Below are 15,749 nucleotides of genomic sequence, written 5' to 3' on the forward strand. Positions count from 1 at the left end.
CACTTTATTACCTCCACGTAGTATACAACCGAGTATGTCTATGCACTACGAAGATTTATTACATGTTTACTAAATGCAGTCTTCATTGAGGGTGTGTTTTATGACACTTTCATCACCGCAGTGTGTGTGTGTCTCTAAAGTTTATTAGTCATTATTTATGGCCCTGGAGTAAAGACCGCATGTCTGGCACCCGTGTTCGTTATCGATGGTTGCGTGAGGTGTCTTGTCTATGATCAGGTCATTACATGAAACCCTGTGTTTGACAGGCAGAGTCCGCCGTTGTGATCGTTTCACCGATCAAATGTTTCTGATTGAAATGCGTCCCCAGCGACGGGCCTGACCTATAAAGCAGGTCCACGCTGCCTCATTGCCTCTGCAACACCCACCATAATTCAACCACCTAACCCCCCGCACACTCTAACACACTTGTCTGTATTTTACAGCAACACCATATAAGCAAAATGTCAACATGACCTACAGGTTGGTTGACCTTTCATACATGTGGGAGATGATGCCCTAGAGCCGCAAAATTGCATCATGAGCTGCCCTCAAGAAATATGTATGAGGGAACCCAAGAGAGGGCAAATGAGAGAAGATCAAAGGTATTTATGAACCCAGCAAATCCCAGGAAATTATCATCAATATTTAAGTAGCGCTTATTGGCTGTCTGACTGAGGGGGGAAGAGATAGAATAGTAAAAACATTCTCCAAATGTGGTTTTAATGTTTTTATAGTATGCTGAATAATTTATTGCAGCCATAGCAATTAAACAACAATATCATTTTCATGTCCAGTGACATTACAGTCTCTTCTCTTCTCTTCTCTTCTCTTCTCTTCTCTTCTCTTCTCTTCTCTTCTCTTCTCTTCTCTTCTCTTCTCAGAAACATTGCAAGAGGATACAAGCCTTTTCCTTCCACTTCTTAGAAAATATTGCCAAACACTTCCTTCTCCTTGAACTCGTGGGGCACTTACAAATGCCTGGCATAGAGGCACAAGGAACATTTCCGCGAGGCCGTCGAGGAAAAAAAAATTGCATTAAATTTTCTTTCATGAAGTGTTGTGCTGAGATGAAACAGGACCCCAAACTAAGCACAGAGGAAGGGAAGGGAGGACCATGAGTGGCTAAAACTGAGCTACAAAAACAGCCCTGGGCACGGAGATGTCGCCAGACAGAGGGTGAAATCTCCAGTTGTATCCTTGTGAATGCCTCTAACTAGGATACAGCACCCCTGCATTCAAATCCTGACAGACAATATGAGACACATGAAGTTCAGCCCCCTTTCTCACATCAGATTTACATGTGTGGAGGTAAACAACACCTCGCCTACTCCCTGATTCCTATTGATTGTATCCCCAAGGGACATCTTGTTCCTAACATCAGTAATCATAGACCAGAGAGCCAGTTATTTACCAAGCCTCTGCACTCTGAAAATGTTAACCAGAGGAGAAAGATCTTTATTGAGTCATTTGTTTATGCCTAAACAAACTAAACAAACAAACTCACCGAGTTTTCATGACTGAATAAACTAATTGAAAGGCCAATGCGAAGCAAAGTTTTTGATATTTTGACGTAAATGTAATGTCCTGGTTCAAAGCTCCTGTGCACCAGCTGCTCCCTGAGCTCCCAATTTGGACTTCTACTGTAGTTTCACGTTTAACTGGGCTAACTAGCTACTGGTAGCTACAGCTAGCAACATTTAATGGTAACACTGGTTATATGCCGCACCCTGTTTGTTAAGTCTGAATTTGAAAGGTGGCCAAAGGTTCCGAATTGCACCTTTAAAGGCCTCAATCACAGACAGTCCTGGAAATTGACTCAAAGCTTCAGTTTGTGAAAATGCAGGGCTGGCTGCAAGAGAGCAACACATTGATTCCACCTTAAAGGCACTGCTGTTTGGGTGCAGGGAGAGTGGCTCTGTAGATGGCTCATAACTGCTTGGTTACATTGCCTAATGAAAGCTTCGTTCTCCCTGCTTCTGGATTGGGCTCACCCCATCCATCACTAGAAGCTCATCAGTGAGAGACTTTGGGAAAAGTGAGGGACCTCTGGGATCCCCTCCATCCCAATCTCTAAAAATGAGAAAACTAATAATAGGACAGGGCTGGGTGTTATCGCAGAAGGTATCACAGTGATTACTGATTCTCTCCTGATGGAGCCAGGTACAGTGTGTTTGAGAGATTAGATGAGGTTCACTGAGGTAGGTCAAAGATCAGGGTCTGAACAATCGACACAGTAACCACTGCTACTGACAGTCATTTTTATAAATCCTTACCTTTTTTCTGAAACCAACCAGAGATTAGTCTTCTGTCTTGCTATGTTCCTCTCTGCCTGCATGATCCGTAAGTGGCTGGTGAGGTGTAAATGAAGAAATGTGGAAGAACCTACAGATACTTGAGGGAATATGGCAGTGGATAAGCTGCTAATGAACCCAGACTCCGCTGACCTCTCTGGGCTCCAGAGAGTGCAGGCAGCCACACACACTGCAGCCAATTAGACCCGACTCGCAACCAAGACACACAAGATTCCAAGGGAGCAGTTGACAGAGCCACCGATGAGCGTGTGCTGTGAGGCGGGGCGGGATGGTGTCGGTATGAGGCGGAGGCAAGATAAGCTACACAGTGGATGTGCAGCTGAAAATGGCAGTGTTAGTTTAAAGCTGCACTAGTCGATTGATTGATTGATATGTAATATGTAAGCTTCTTGTGACAAACCTACTGAGAATTATCAGTGGGAGTGAGCGAGCACACTTTAATCTGTTTCTGTACCCTTTCAACCAGCTAGATTATCTGTCTCTGTAAAAGAGGCTGAAAAGCCTCAGAATTGAGCTTTTGATAGATGTTTTAAATCCCAAGGGTGAGATTTTGTTTTTTAACAAACTAGACCATTAAACCATGTTCACCTGGAGGCCACATGACACTCAGGGTAGGACATTGGTTTTATCCCAAGATAAAGCAACACATTTGACAACCATTAGCTTCCATTAGACAATTGCTGATGTTAGCATTCAACCACTTCCAAGCTAATGTTATTTTATGAGTGTTTTATGGGTATGAGTGTAATGCAATACAGGAAAGGCATAAGTTCACTCTAAGATATCAACAGAAGTGATTTATCAGACAACACTGTACTCAATCAAGTGGTTGAATGCTGCTATTAGCTTATGGGTTGTCATATAAACATAAGAAATCTGACACATCTTTATCATTTTACCACTTCCCAACTGATCATCAACTGGAAAGATGATGCATAGTGAAGATTTGGAGGCATATTTTGCCTTATGTCAAGCACAGCAGCACAACACAACATGAACATGTTCAAATATCAAATGGCTAAACAGCTAGAAACTTGTAAACAATGTAAAGCTACCCAATCCAGAAATTGTGATTGGCAGTGGAATAGCAACCTGTTAACAGAAATGGATGGTTCAGGACAACAACACCGGGCTCGCATACATGACTATAATGGTTGCATTTATTGGTTTTCACCAATAGTTTCCAATAGTGTTAATGAAATCTTGACAGGTATTTTAACCCTGCAAAAAACTGCAAAACATTCTTTGACAAGAATGATGTCCCCCCCTCTCACAGTGGAGACGTTATGCTCTCCTTCACCTCCTCCACAAGGCTCCCTTGGGATCCCATCACGCCCACTGTCTCCCATGGATACCTCAACACTCTCTCTCATCACCGTGGAGACCCAGCGAGCAATTTGCTCCCAGCAGACATCGGTTCTGAGCATGAATCCACCAATAAAACTGCATTATTATCACCTGCGTTAATGGTGTCATTCAGCTGGTTCATTTATTTTGGAAAAGGGACAATTCACAGTATTATTGACCATCATTTTTTTGATAATCTCTCTAGCTGGTAATGTTCTGTAAATGTAGCTGTTTGATGATAATTCAAGCTTTGAAACTTGTTTTTGTTATATTTTTTGCACCACTCTGGCAACTTTTCTCCATTTGTACTTGAAATGTCTTACTTTATAACTGAAAATAAGAAACATTTAAAAAATATAATGCAATCTTTCTCTGAGGCTTGGTGGGACATGTGACCTCTTTATACAGAAACAAAACTTCAAGGTTCCTTTGTTAGCACACAACACTGGCTGCAGGGCTGATTTATTCAATTAACCAAATCTCTTGTGGGATATTCTGTTGTTTCTCTATGTATGATTTCTCCATAGGGCTTCTCACTTACTCCCACTCCTCTGCTCCTCTGCCTGTAACTGTAGACATTTTCCCAGTTTAATATGCTTGTGTGCCTTTACATACCCTGAAGTAATGTATGTGAAAGAGGTGAAGTTTCATGCCAGAAACATGTTTAAAGCACTCTGAGCTGCCTCCCATCTGAACTAAACAGAACTGAACTGCTTCTAAAAGCTGACTTTCCTCCATTAAAGGACACAAACAAGACCCTGAAAAGAAACGTCTTCAATTAAATCAGCAAAGACCAAAAGGTGTGTCTTTGCTCAGTATGTACAACAAATCCAAGTATTTCTTAATAATCTTCAGTAATCTTCAATCAAACTACAGTGTTTATACAATAACATTCTACTACAATGCTCAGCTGCAACACATCACCTGAACTGCACATTGTGACAAATAGCGATGCAAGCAACATTCTCCTGGGACACATTACTGTAAGCTCAGGAGCTCCCCTCCTGAGAATTATTACCCCTCTTAACTTAACCTTTACAATGGTATTTTAGCTCCCATGTAGCGCAGGGACATGTAGGAGGTCTGGCTTTAATAATGGAGGAGTTAGGAGAAGATGAGGAGGCTCTGGTCATTCAATGTGTGCAATATCACGCTGCAGATATTTTCCATTCGGCACTGGTCACTTTCTTTTTCTTTGCTTTCTTGTCAGCAGGCTGAGAGACATCAACGGGATCAACAAACTTATCAGGCCAGCTGGCCCTGTTAAGATTATGTCTCCGGAAAATGTGTATGAGAGAAGGTTGTTGCCCCCAAGGGGGGGCTATGGTCCCCCTAATGAATACCCTGCCCCCTTCGCTAGTGTACCCCCTCCCCTGGTGGGCTGCACATGCATAATATGCTTCTTTGTGATATCTGACATTAGGGACTATTTGCTTACAGTAAATTAATAATGAGACTCAGATTTCAAGTGGTGGTCCCTTTTGCCAGGCATTTTTCCACACTTTGATAAGATGCCCGAACAACATGTCTCCTCTAACATTATGACCAAAGCCCCCCAACTCCAAACATATGATATCTCTTTCTGCTGACCTCTTTTCTCTGACATCCCTCTCTTTCCATATTAAGTGTGAATCAAGGACACTGATGAAGTAACCGCTGATGATTTACTTGTCAAAAGGCTAGATAGGGTAAAAGCATGGTTCTGCCTCCTGTGATACATGTAAGTCAGCTGTCAGGAGTCTGGGCATCTTTTCTGGTCTTTCCCTAAGCTCACAAGCTTTTGGGTTGACATCCCTCATTTGAACAGTGTCACATATAACAGACAATTGATTTCTGACAGTCTCTTGGTGATATTTGGCAGCTCCAAATGGCTCGCTTCACTTTACAACATTCATTTTATTCACGGCTTAATTTCTGACTCTTGATTTATGATTGGACATTCTGGGTCATTGTGTCAAATGAATTGACATGTGTACAGTGGCTATAAAATGTATTCATCCTTAATTGTTTTCCTCTCTTATTGCTTTTATAAAATTAATCATGTTCAATATGCAAAAACAATTTAGAAAAACAAAATATGTATTTAATGTGAAAGTGGAAATAGATTTATACAAAATTATTCCAATTAATTAAAAACATACAATGTAAAGTAAGTGACTGCATAAGTATTCACCCCCTTTAAAGCAACTGGCCCTATACAGCAAAAGACTATCCGTGCAGTGAATGTGTCTCAAGTGATTGTAGTATAAAGACACCTGCGTCTGAAGGTCACTGGTTAATTAGTATTCCTGGCTACAATTACACTGCAATGACAAAAGACCACTCAGAGCAGCTCTGTGAAGAGGTTATTGAAAAGGACAAGTCAGGGAATGGATATAAAACATATTATAGTCACTGAAGATCCCCTGGAGTTCCGTTAAAACAACAATCAAGAAATGGAAGGAATATGGCACATGTGTAAACCTGCCTGGAGCAGGCCGTCCTCACAAACTGAGCAAGAAAGAGACTAGTGAGGGAGGCCACAAAGACACCTATGACTCCTGCCACTACTTAGTTAAAAGCTTCAGCAGCTGAGATGGGAGAGACTCTTACACATATAGCAACTGTTGCCCAGGTTCTTCACCAGTCAAAGCTTTATAGGAGAGTAGAACCCAAAAAGTTCACCCAGAGGTTTGTAGAAGAAGGTTCTTTGGTCTAAAATAAATGCTAAATACAACGAGGTGAATGTTCTGGAGTGACCGAGTCAAAGCCCAGACCTCAGTGTAATAGGGAATAGAGGCTAATCTCGCCCGATCCCTGTGCAGCCTGACAGAGCTTGAACTGTTTTGCAAAGAAGAATGGAGTAAAATTGCAGATGTGTCCAGATGTGCAGGCCTGATTCAGACCTATCCACACAGACTCAGTGCTGTGACTGCGACCAAAGGTGCATCTACAGGTACACATGGTGTGCGTGACAGTAAAAGAGTTCAATAATAAACAAACAAAGCTTCATAATTGACTATATTTTTGGCCTCTGAGGTGCTGGCCATGTACACTTTATGATGTTCAGGTAAAGGAGGGGGTAAGGTCAGCAGTCCATGTCCTGGGAATCTTTTAATCGAAGAATGTAGACCTCCATTCATTGACTGGTCAAAACTGTTCATTAATCAGCAGGAACAGCCTATGCATGGGAAACACTGACACTGCAGAATGTACAAACATGAGCGTGTTATTGATCCTCTCCTGACTATTGTCCTAACCCCATGTTTGAGAAACAGTGCTCTATTTTAAAGTATTTCTAAAGACATTTCTTGTTTCATTGTTACTTCTGATATTTGCTAATAAATGACTTCCACATACTGTGCCATGTCTTTAGTTGTTGTGGGTGTGCTGACAGCTCCATCTCCTCTCACATGTTCTGGCCAAACTGGATAGAAAGGGAGGTCCACAGCTCCCCCTGTCAGCATCTGAGAGTATGACAAGATTGAGATCTGAAAGCAGCAGGAAAGCTGTCCTGCTGTGTTGTGGTGCGCTTTATCGCACTCACTCCTCGAAACATCCAGTATGTTATGCAAAACCAAATCAAATGCACACACACAGGATGCATTTGCTCTTGTGGAGCCCAATAAACTCACCTCACCTCCCTTCTCTCTGCACTCCAGCTCTCTCTGTCTCCCCTGAGGTCACTGAAACCGTGCGTAACCGTGTCCGCCTGTAAACGCGCCGTAAAATAGACACCATAAAGTATGGGATGGTTTCTACAAAGTCGCAGTGACATTGCTGAGGCGGGGGGGCGACAGCGCTGATGGTGACACGAGATTGTACACAAATGAATATTCCACCGCTGAGAAATATCATCATTAATCAGGAGCTTGGCTTTTCTCTCGGGCTGTGCTTGGGGCCGCCCCAGACAGATGCTGGCTAAGGTCAGGGTGTGATGGCTGATACTGGAACGTGAAAAAGCCTCTGTCTTACCATCCTTGCCCTTGTCAAAACCATATGCTCTTCTTTTTTTTTATTTTGTCACACTCAGGTGTAAATCTGAAAACTTTGCCCTATATTTCCGTTCCCAGGCAATGTGTACCTGGGATGATGTTTCTGGATGCCCCTGAGCTACAACGTCAGAGCTACATGGGATTTGTATGTTTCACCACCACTATCCAGCAGCTGTGATCATGACATCCTTGTTAGCTCACGGCTTTTGTAATTCAGCACGAAAGGCGGTAAAAGGAAGGACGAAGTTAACACAACCGGTGCGCCCCTCAAGCTCTTCCTCTCCTCTTCTTCATCTCTTTTACGTGCCGGATAAACTGGCAGCGGAATTAAATTACTTTTCATGGAGTGAGAAGAGGAGAAAAAAGAGGCTCTCTCTGCCTCAGGATATCATCGCTGTCTCTTTCTCCCAAAGTAGAGGAGCTTTAGTGTGTTAGATTTAGAGAGAAATGGGAGGCGATAATATGACGATTCATCTGCCAAATATGAGTGGGATTCCATTATCCACCGCGGGCCTCAACCAGGAAGAATGGGGCGATTTTTCAGGGATGTGCTACTCAAATGTGAGGAGGAATTAGCTGAAGTTGAGTGGATGATCTTCATGTCCTTTACAAAGGACTTTGTGAATATTACAGGTTTGCTTGCTGCTTTAACACGTGACATCTGTTTCCTGCATAAATAAAAGCCACCGAAAGTTTGAAATTACGTAACGCCCACCGCGGGGAGAGAAGAACACCCACAGGGAAGCCTGGGCCATTCGATCGTCTTTAATCAGAAATGCACCTGAAAAGCTTCCTGTTCAAGTGCACAAACAGACGGTTCAGCCTTTCAGGGTTTATCAGCACTTCTCTTAATAATGCAAAAAGGAAACAGCCTCTTAGGTTGAACGCCACAGAAGCCTACAGCTCTTCCCTGCATGCTTTATAGTGCAGCTGACTTCTAATCTGCTTGAGCCTGAAGGTCTCCTGGGGCGGCAGGTTTCTGCTGCCCGTCCTTGCTCCCAGCATTAACTCTCATAAATGATTGAAGAGGCACGTGTCGACCTCGGTCTGAGCTTTTATTCAAAACACGCCGATGCTATTAAATATAAAAATAGGCCCTTGTACACTGTATGGATATGAGAGGAAGTGGGTAATGTTTAGATGAAGATGTAAATGTCAAGTGTGAGAGTTCTCAGGGGGGAAAAAAAAGCCTTTGTCTTACAATGTCTGCCTTCATCAACCTATAAATAACCATCTGATCCCTCCACTGAATCAAAAACTGCAGCTTAAACAGTTGCAGTGACTTAAGATGAAAGCAAAGACAATCAAGTCAAACGCAGACCCGTGTTTCAACCGTATTAATATTCAATCAAAATAAGCCTCCTGGGATAATTTAGCCTCTCAATGATGTTTAAATTGCTGCTTTCTTTCATCATTACTGTGCACCCTCTACAGCAGCAGAGCCAGCCAAAGGTGTTGAGTTCAGGCCTTTCCGAGGATGACGATGGATCCCAGCAGGAGGCAGAGGTGGTGGAGGTGGAGGTGCTGTCTTCAAAGGCTGTCTTGTCAGACATCTTCCGCCACGGCGCTCTTATGTAACTGTGCGCCTGCCTCTCAACTTGACAACCAAATGTGCCTCATCACTGCATTATTCATGAGGAGAGTGGAAATGAGCGACTCGAACGCACTCCATCTATCTTAAATGATAAGATGTTCATTTAAGATAGATGGAGCGAGCCTTTGGAAGAGGTGCAGAGAGGTCTGTGCTGGGAGTGTGTGTGTGTGTGTGTGTGTGTGTGTGTGTGTGGTCAAATTGGGAAAATACATGTAATTCACAAAAGCTGATAAAGGCATTCAAAGTTCAATGGCTTTTGCATTATTATTATGTAACAGAAAATGACTGATGTGTGCACCGTGAAGTGCACAGGGTTTATAGCAAATAAACATGAGATGAACCATATTTTCAGCTTCTTCATCTGACTCTGTGTTGTCTCACTGTTGGAACATTAAAGTCTCAGATACCGTAACAGATGCAGCAGGGGTAGAGTGTCCTGTTCTGTGATGTGTTTGGGTGTAACCACTAGTGGGCACATAACTCCTGAAAACGTGCACAACCTCCTGAGGAGTTAATGATCACCAATGTCCCCCCGAGAAACCAAAAGTTAATAGGGTTCTAATCTGGGCTGAGACCCATCCTCCGTAAAGGTTTGTGAAAATCCGTTTAGCAGTTTTCGTGCAATCCATCAATCCATCGTTGTTGTGTTACCTGCTGCAAAATATCCCACTTTCAACATTTCACGTTTCCAGATGACCGATGTTATTTTCTAACAAGCTCCAAAAAAAAGAGATATTTTGTTTGCAGGCAGACCCAGATGAAATGTATGCCTCATAAGTGAATGATTAAGACTTAATAGAATTCCAAATAAAGGCAAGTTGTCGGTAAGAGAAAGTGCAAATGTGCAGTCTCTAGTCTGAACCAGTTATTCTCAGTAAAAATATACCTTCCCTTCTCTGCTGTGATGCCTCAGCTTGTGAGCTTGAGCACCAACTCCAACACACCTGCCAGTGCTGATCTTGAGTTTTGATCCATCATGTGTCTCTAGGGTTTTTACCCGACGTGGTTTCCGTCTGTCTGTGGCTGCAGATGTGCGGGAGTGGATCAGCAGCAGAACACTTGAAACAGTTTACCTATCCTAAGCGAGCATCCTTCATTCTTTTTTTTTTTTTATCTTCTGCAGACACATTCTTGTAAAACAAGACACTGTTCTTCAGAGTGTGTCCCTATGTGATGTTACGATGCTGCTGCAGTCTGCCACTGCCATGTTACATGATCAATAAGAAATCCCTTAAGGCAAGTAAATGTTCGTGTGTCTCGTAACCAACCGGTGTGTCTGACAAAGTGATCTTATGCGTCTCTCCCAGTCTGTTTGTTTTCATCTCAGCCCTCTCTCCCCATGCTCCCTGTGTGTGACCTTTCCCCCAGCCCCACCCAAAGCCACGTACATTTTCTCTGGGGACAAAGGCCGGTCCCCGAATCCCGCTGACTCCGGGGCTTTGGTCCGGTCCTAGGGCTGCGCCACACTGAGCCCCCTTGGAGGCCCATGTCCTGGAGGCTGTGGCATCAAAGGGATGGCGGGTCAGGGGGCCGAGCAGAACCTGGTTTAACCCTCCCGTGCCCTTTGCATCACAATGTTGGGGTACGTTCCCACTCTTTAGCCCTCACTTTCCCCGTGATATGCACATATCAATGACGCCCCGCCTCCCTCTCTAACAGCCTCATGTGTGTCTCCCACTGCTCACACTCCGAGCTACCTGACTCTTGTAATAGAATTCATTTTGGCTATGAAATCTGACCTTGATAAAGGCACTGATATTTCCTCTTATTGATGAAATCCAGGAAAGAAACTATTAATATAAAATAAAAAAATACAATTTGATTTGGTTTGATTATAATTTAATCTCTTTAAAATCAAAATACTTTTTTTGGATTATTGTGATGTCAGAATTCAAACCACCAGTGAACAGCAAAATAAGTCATCCTTAACATTGTCCAAATTCTGTGTTTTTAAGCAGTCCTTCAATAAGATATGAACTGACTGCTGATCATCAAATTTCCCGCCTTGAAGCTGCACTGTGAATTGAAAAGAGGTAATGATACAAACTTGGAAATATCTTTTAATAAAATGAGGACCCCAGAACACTATTTGAAGCTAGCAAGGTGGCAGGGTCTGCCAAGTATAAACAAAGTAAAATGAAATGAAATTGTGTTGTCCTTTAAGGACACGTTGTTTATTCAGTCATCAACACAAAGACAGTTTGCTTATTTAGTTTGTCTATTCAAAAAAAAAAATCGTGTGAATATTTCCCTCCCAAAACTACCTGGTAAACCTTTAAGACCAACTTTATTTTCATAATAAACAAAATGTAACATTCAGCCCATCAATAAGAGTCGATGGCACAAACTCTTTTCTAGCTGAACGTACAGTCCCACCAGCCGTATCACTCCATCCATAAAGATGTCAAGGCATCACAAATCCCTTTATCTCACCACCATTTTCACTGAGATGGCAATTATCCATGCAGTGTGAGACACATTATGCAACACACTGATAGACTTGCCATTCAGAGTTAATGGGATTATATTTCAGTCTATGCTGCTCTGACATGTCTATTTGCTGAGTGAAAAACTTTTTCGGAATCTAGATTTTTTTTTTGTAAGCAATGGCTCCACGCTCAGGAAGTGTGGTTGATCTATTTCAGACGCATTTCCAATTGCTCTCTCTGGCCTACATGCTGGTGATAGTCCTGCTGTAGTCAGGCTGAGCGGAATACAAAAAGGCATGTGTCTTACACCATAAATAAAAAAAAAAACACAATAGCTTTCACTCAGTGTGCTGCACATTCTAAGCCAGAAAGTGAAGGCATCACCTCCGGCCAGTTTAACATAACAACATTCAATGTATTATCATGAGTTGACTTTTCAGGGGGAGCAGAAGGAGATCGTTTCAATGGGACCAACTTGGTTAACTTGAATTGGAGGAGGAGAAGCGGAGGGCAAAGGGCACAATCTTACATGGGTTTCCTCTTTCTCTGATGCCCAATAAAGTTGTGAAAGGGCTGAAAGTGAATGGCGGGGATGGGGTCACTGAGAGACACAATAGTCGCTGAGGAGAGAGGAAATCTAATCAGCTTGGAGATGCTAATTTTATGGAGCACCAATTAAGGAGAGTTTTTTATGACACTTTTTTGGCGAAAACAAAACAGCGGAGCGGTCCCCCTCTTGGTTGGGGGTCCCTCATCGAGCGGCCCTCTGTCCCTGCCCTTTGCCTCAGCTTTAGCAGCATTGAGCCCAGGCTCTAATGGGATGGCACCTCCTTTATGCCTGCCCTCGCCCACATTGGGGAAATGAGGCAGTGTCTGTTTGTTGTTTTCGAGGGCTGCGCGTCCCGTTTATCACTGTCAGAGCAAAGAAACACACAGAAAGAAGAGGATTGAGGGGGGCTGTGCTGTCCGGTGTGTCCTGCTCTGGGCTTTACGACCATGGGCCCCACGTGGCGAGTACCCCACCCTGGACCCATACATCTCCATCCCTGCCTTTCAGACACCGACAGCTTTTGTACTGGCTCACTCCGGCTGCCAAGATATGTGTCTGCGCCGCTAACGGGGGCCCGGGTACAGCTCCTAACCAGACAATGACAGGAGATCCAAGAAGGCCAATGTTTAACCAGCGAGCGGCCCACTCACGCCCCTGCCTGGCCCCACAGCCCCCTGTGCCTTTGTGGGCTCAGGGTTAATCTTTTAAAGGCCGGTGCTGGGGCTCACCCCCTCCTGCCCACTGTCCCCCAAATATACTGCCACACAGTCACTAGAGCTGTATTTTTACAGGACCTTTTGTTTCAGTGCTGCGTACTCTGCCTTTAGGTCTACAGTGCTTCATCACTCCCCGATCCTTAAATCCTTTGAGGAATTAACTCATCATGAATATTGGATTACTTGCAAAGTGACGTAGAATGAAAAACCTAAAGTGTGCTAGTGCCATCTAGGTAAACAGACACTCACAAAATCATTATTTAATGGTGAATAAATAATTAATGAAACTTTGAGATGTATTTGAGATGTACCATGTACTTAATGTATCGTGTTGAAAGTTGTGATACCTTTAAAAGGGCACCATGTAGTTTTGGAAAAGAAATTCAAACTCTGAATTGTTATATTTAAAATATCAATGAGGTAATAATACAAACTCAGAGATATTTATATTTTCCACTGAATAAACAAACTGTTCTCAGAGGAAAATGAGTCCCCAGAACACTGTTTGATGCTAGAAAGGTGGCAGGGTCCGCCACATATAAGTATGAAATTGTGTTGTCCTTTAAGGGCAGTTTGTTTTCATGACACTGAGTAAACAAAGAGTGTTTGTTTATCTAGTTGGTTGGTTCTGATTAAAATATCTTTACCAAAACTACATAGAGCACCTGTAAGGGCTCTTTCCTTATCTGTTAATATTTATTCCTCTCCTCTTCTCCATTGCCCCACTTTCCGTCTTCATCCACATGGGAGATATGCGCTCTCTCTTTCACAGCTTCTCCTCTATATCAAGTATTTACGGGCCCTCGTAAACATGTATTGATATTTAATGCTGAACTCAGCGGGGCAGGGCCTGTCGGGCCAAACTTAGAGGCCTGTGCCTCTCCGAGACAGGAAAAGTGAGACAAAGAATGATATCAATAACAAAGGTGCTGTAAAGCTACACCGGGCCTTCATGTCACGGAGAGGCCACACAGCCATGAGACTGCAGCATCTGTGGCATCTGACCAACAGGATGGATGTTCTTTGCTCTGAGAGGAGAATCCTACAGAACTGTCAGAGATGTCTTTCTCCTTCACAAATAATGTGTGGTCATTTGAGACTCTGCTTTTTGAAGAACTGGCAATAGGTTTATATAGCATCATTTTCCAGTGAAGACTGCTAAACAGTGCTGGATTCTGCCTGGCATGCTTGTACTTGAGGCCCTGTCTGTTGTCAAATCGGCATACCACCTTATCCTGATGCAGTGACGTACTGAATATAATGAAGATGATAATCTAATACATTGCCCTCACTGTGTAACTTTGGAGAAGAAATTCAATCTCAGTATTTGAATAATAACAATATTAATTAGATGATAATAAAAACTCAGAAATATTTATTTTTTACATAACTGAGCAAACAAGCTGTTCTCAGAGGAAAATACAGTCTCCATAACACTGTTTGAAACTAGAGAGGTGGCAGCGTCTGACACTTATAAACAAAGTAAAACATATATTCATACTCTTTATAATCTTAAGCAAATCACTTTTGATTGAATATGTGTTTGAACAGTGTTAAATAAATACATTTACCTTAAGGTCCAGTTCTTTGTTCTGATTCGCCAAACCATCTACTGTACCCAACAGATATAGAACAGATATGGTGGATAACTTTCAAAGTCATATGTCTTTCATTTTATCGCAAAGTGTCAGTTAAAGTCAGGTAAAATTTCCACAAAACAGTTCTGGAGCTTCACAGCAAAACAGTGTTGCAGCATCCTCCTACAACTGAAATTTATGGGGAAAACTACAGAAATATAACTGAAAGAAATATAAAATGGCTTGTATAGGAAAACAACGTCAAATTGGAATCTCAGTTTCTTGAATACTTGAGATCACTTTTAAACAACAGTTTCATTCAGAGTCTAATTTGAAATTATTGCTGTTATTGACATTCATCTCTAATTAACTCATGGAGCGTGCAGTGAAATACGAGCTATAAAATTATGATGTAGTTAACATTATTTATTCAGTCATCATCAGTGATTAAGACTTAAATATTTATTGGATAATTCAGTTTCCTCTGGATTGGTGCATTTCTTTTGTCTCATGAAACAATAAGCTTTTTTACCCCAGCAGACATTTTGACATATGAAATATCCCATACTAACCCAGCGATATAACTTGAATGGGAGTGACTGTTGACGTTAACAGCTTTGCTTTAACATTAAAATGTCTATCCTGTCTACGTTATCTCATGGCTTCTTTCTCTAAAAGTGACTCTTAGATGCATGTCTCATATCTCATATCAAGAGCACTGTCCCCTTTCTTACCCTACAAGTTAAACAACAGGAGGTTTATAAAACTAAGGGGTCATGGCCCGGTTGTTGTCAGCAAACTTGAGAAGAAAAACATGGCCACTTTGAGTTTGTGCTTCAGTCGTGTGTATGAGTGTGTGTTTTCCTTCTTCCGTCGCTCCTGTGGGACACAGTTGCAGATGTGCTGGGGGGCCCGTCTATGTTTCAGCCACGTTGGACACTGGATGATAATGTGCCAGAGTAGCAGATCTCCTCATCAGCATTCAGATCCAGCCATATGTGAATTAAGGTTTAATGTGCGTCCATAATCGCCCACCTGAGCCCTTTGGGTGGATTGTGGAGTCAGTGTGTGTGTGTGTGCGTGTGTGTGTGTGTGTGTCTGTTTGACTCTTTCAATCTGTGTGTGTGTGAGACGTGAAAAAAAGAAAGGGGTAGGGAATATAAGATAGCAAAAGGGCAAGGCTTGCCCACAAGCAGCAAATTAAAAGGAAACACAAGATGCAAAAATGATAAAAACAGAATATTAGAGCT

This window comes from Acanthopagrus latus, chromosome 16 (genome assembly GCF_904848185.1).
Source record: "Acanthopagrus latus isolate v.2019 chromosome 16, fAcaLat1.1, whole genome shotgun sequence".
NCBI classification, from domain to species: Eukaryota; Metazoa; Chordata; class Actinopteri; order Spariformes; family Sparidae; genus Acanthopagrus; species Acanthopagrus latus.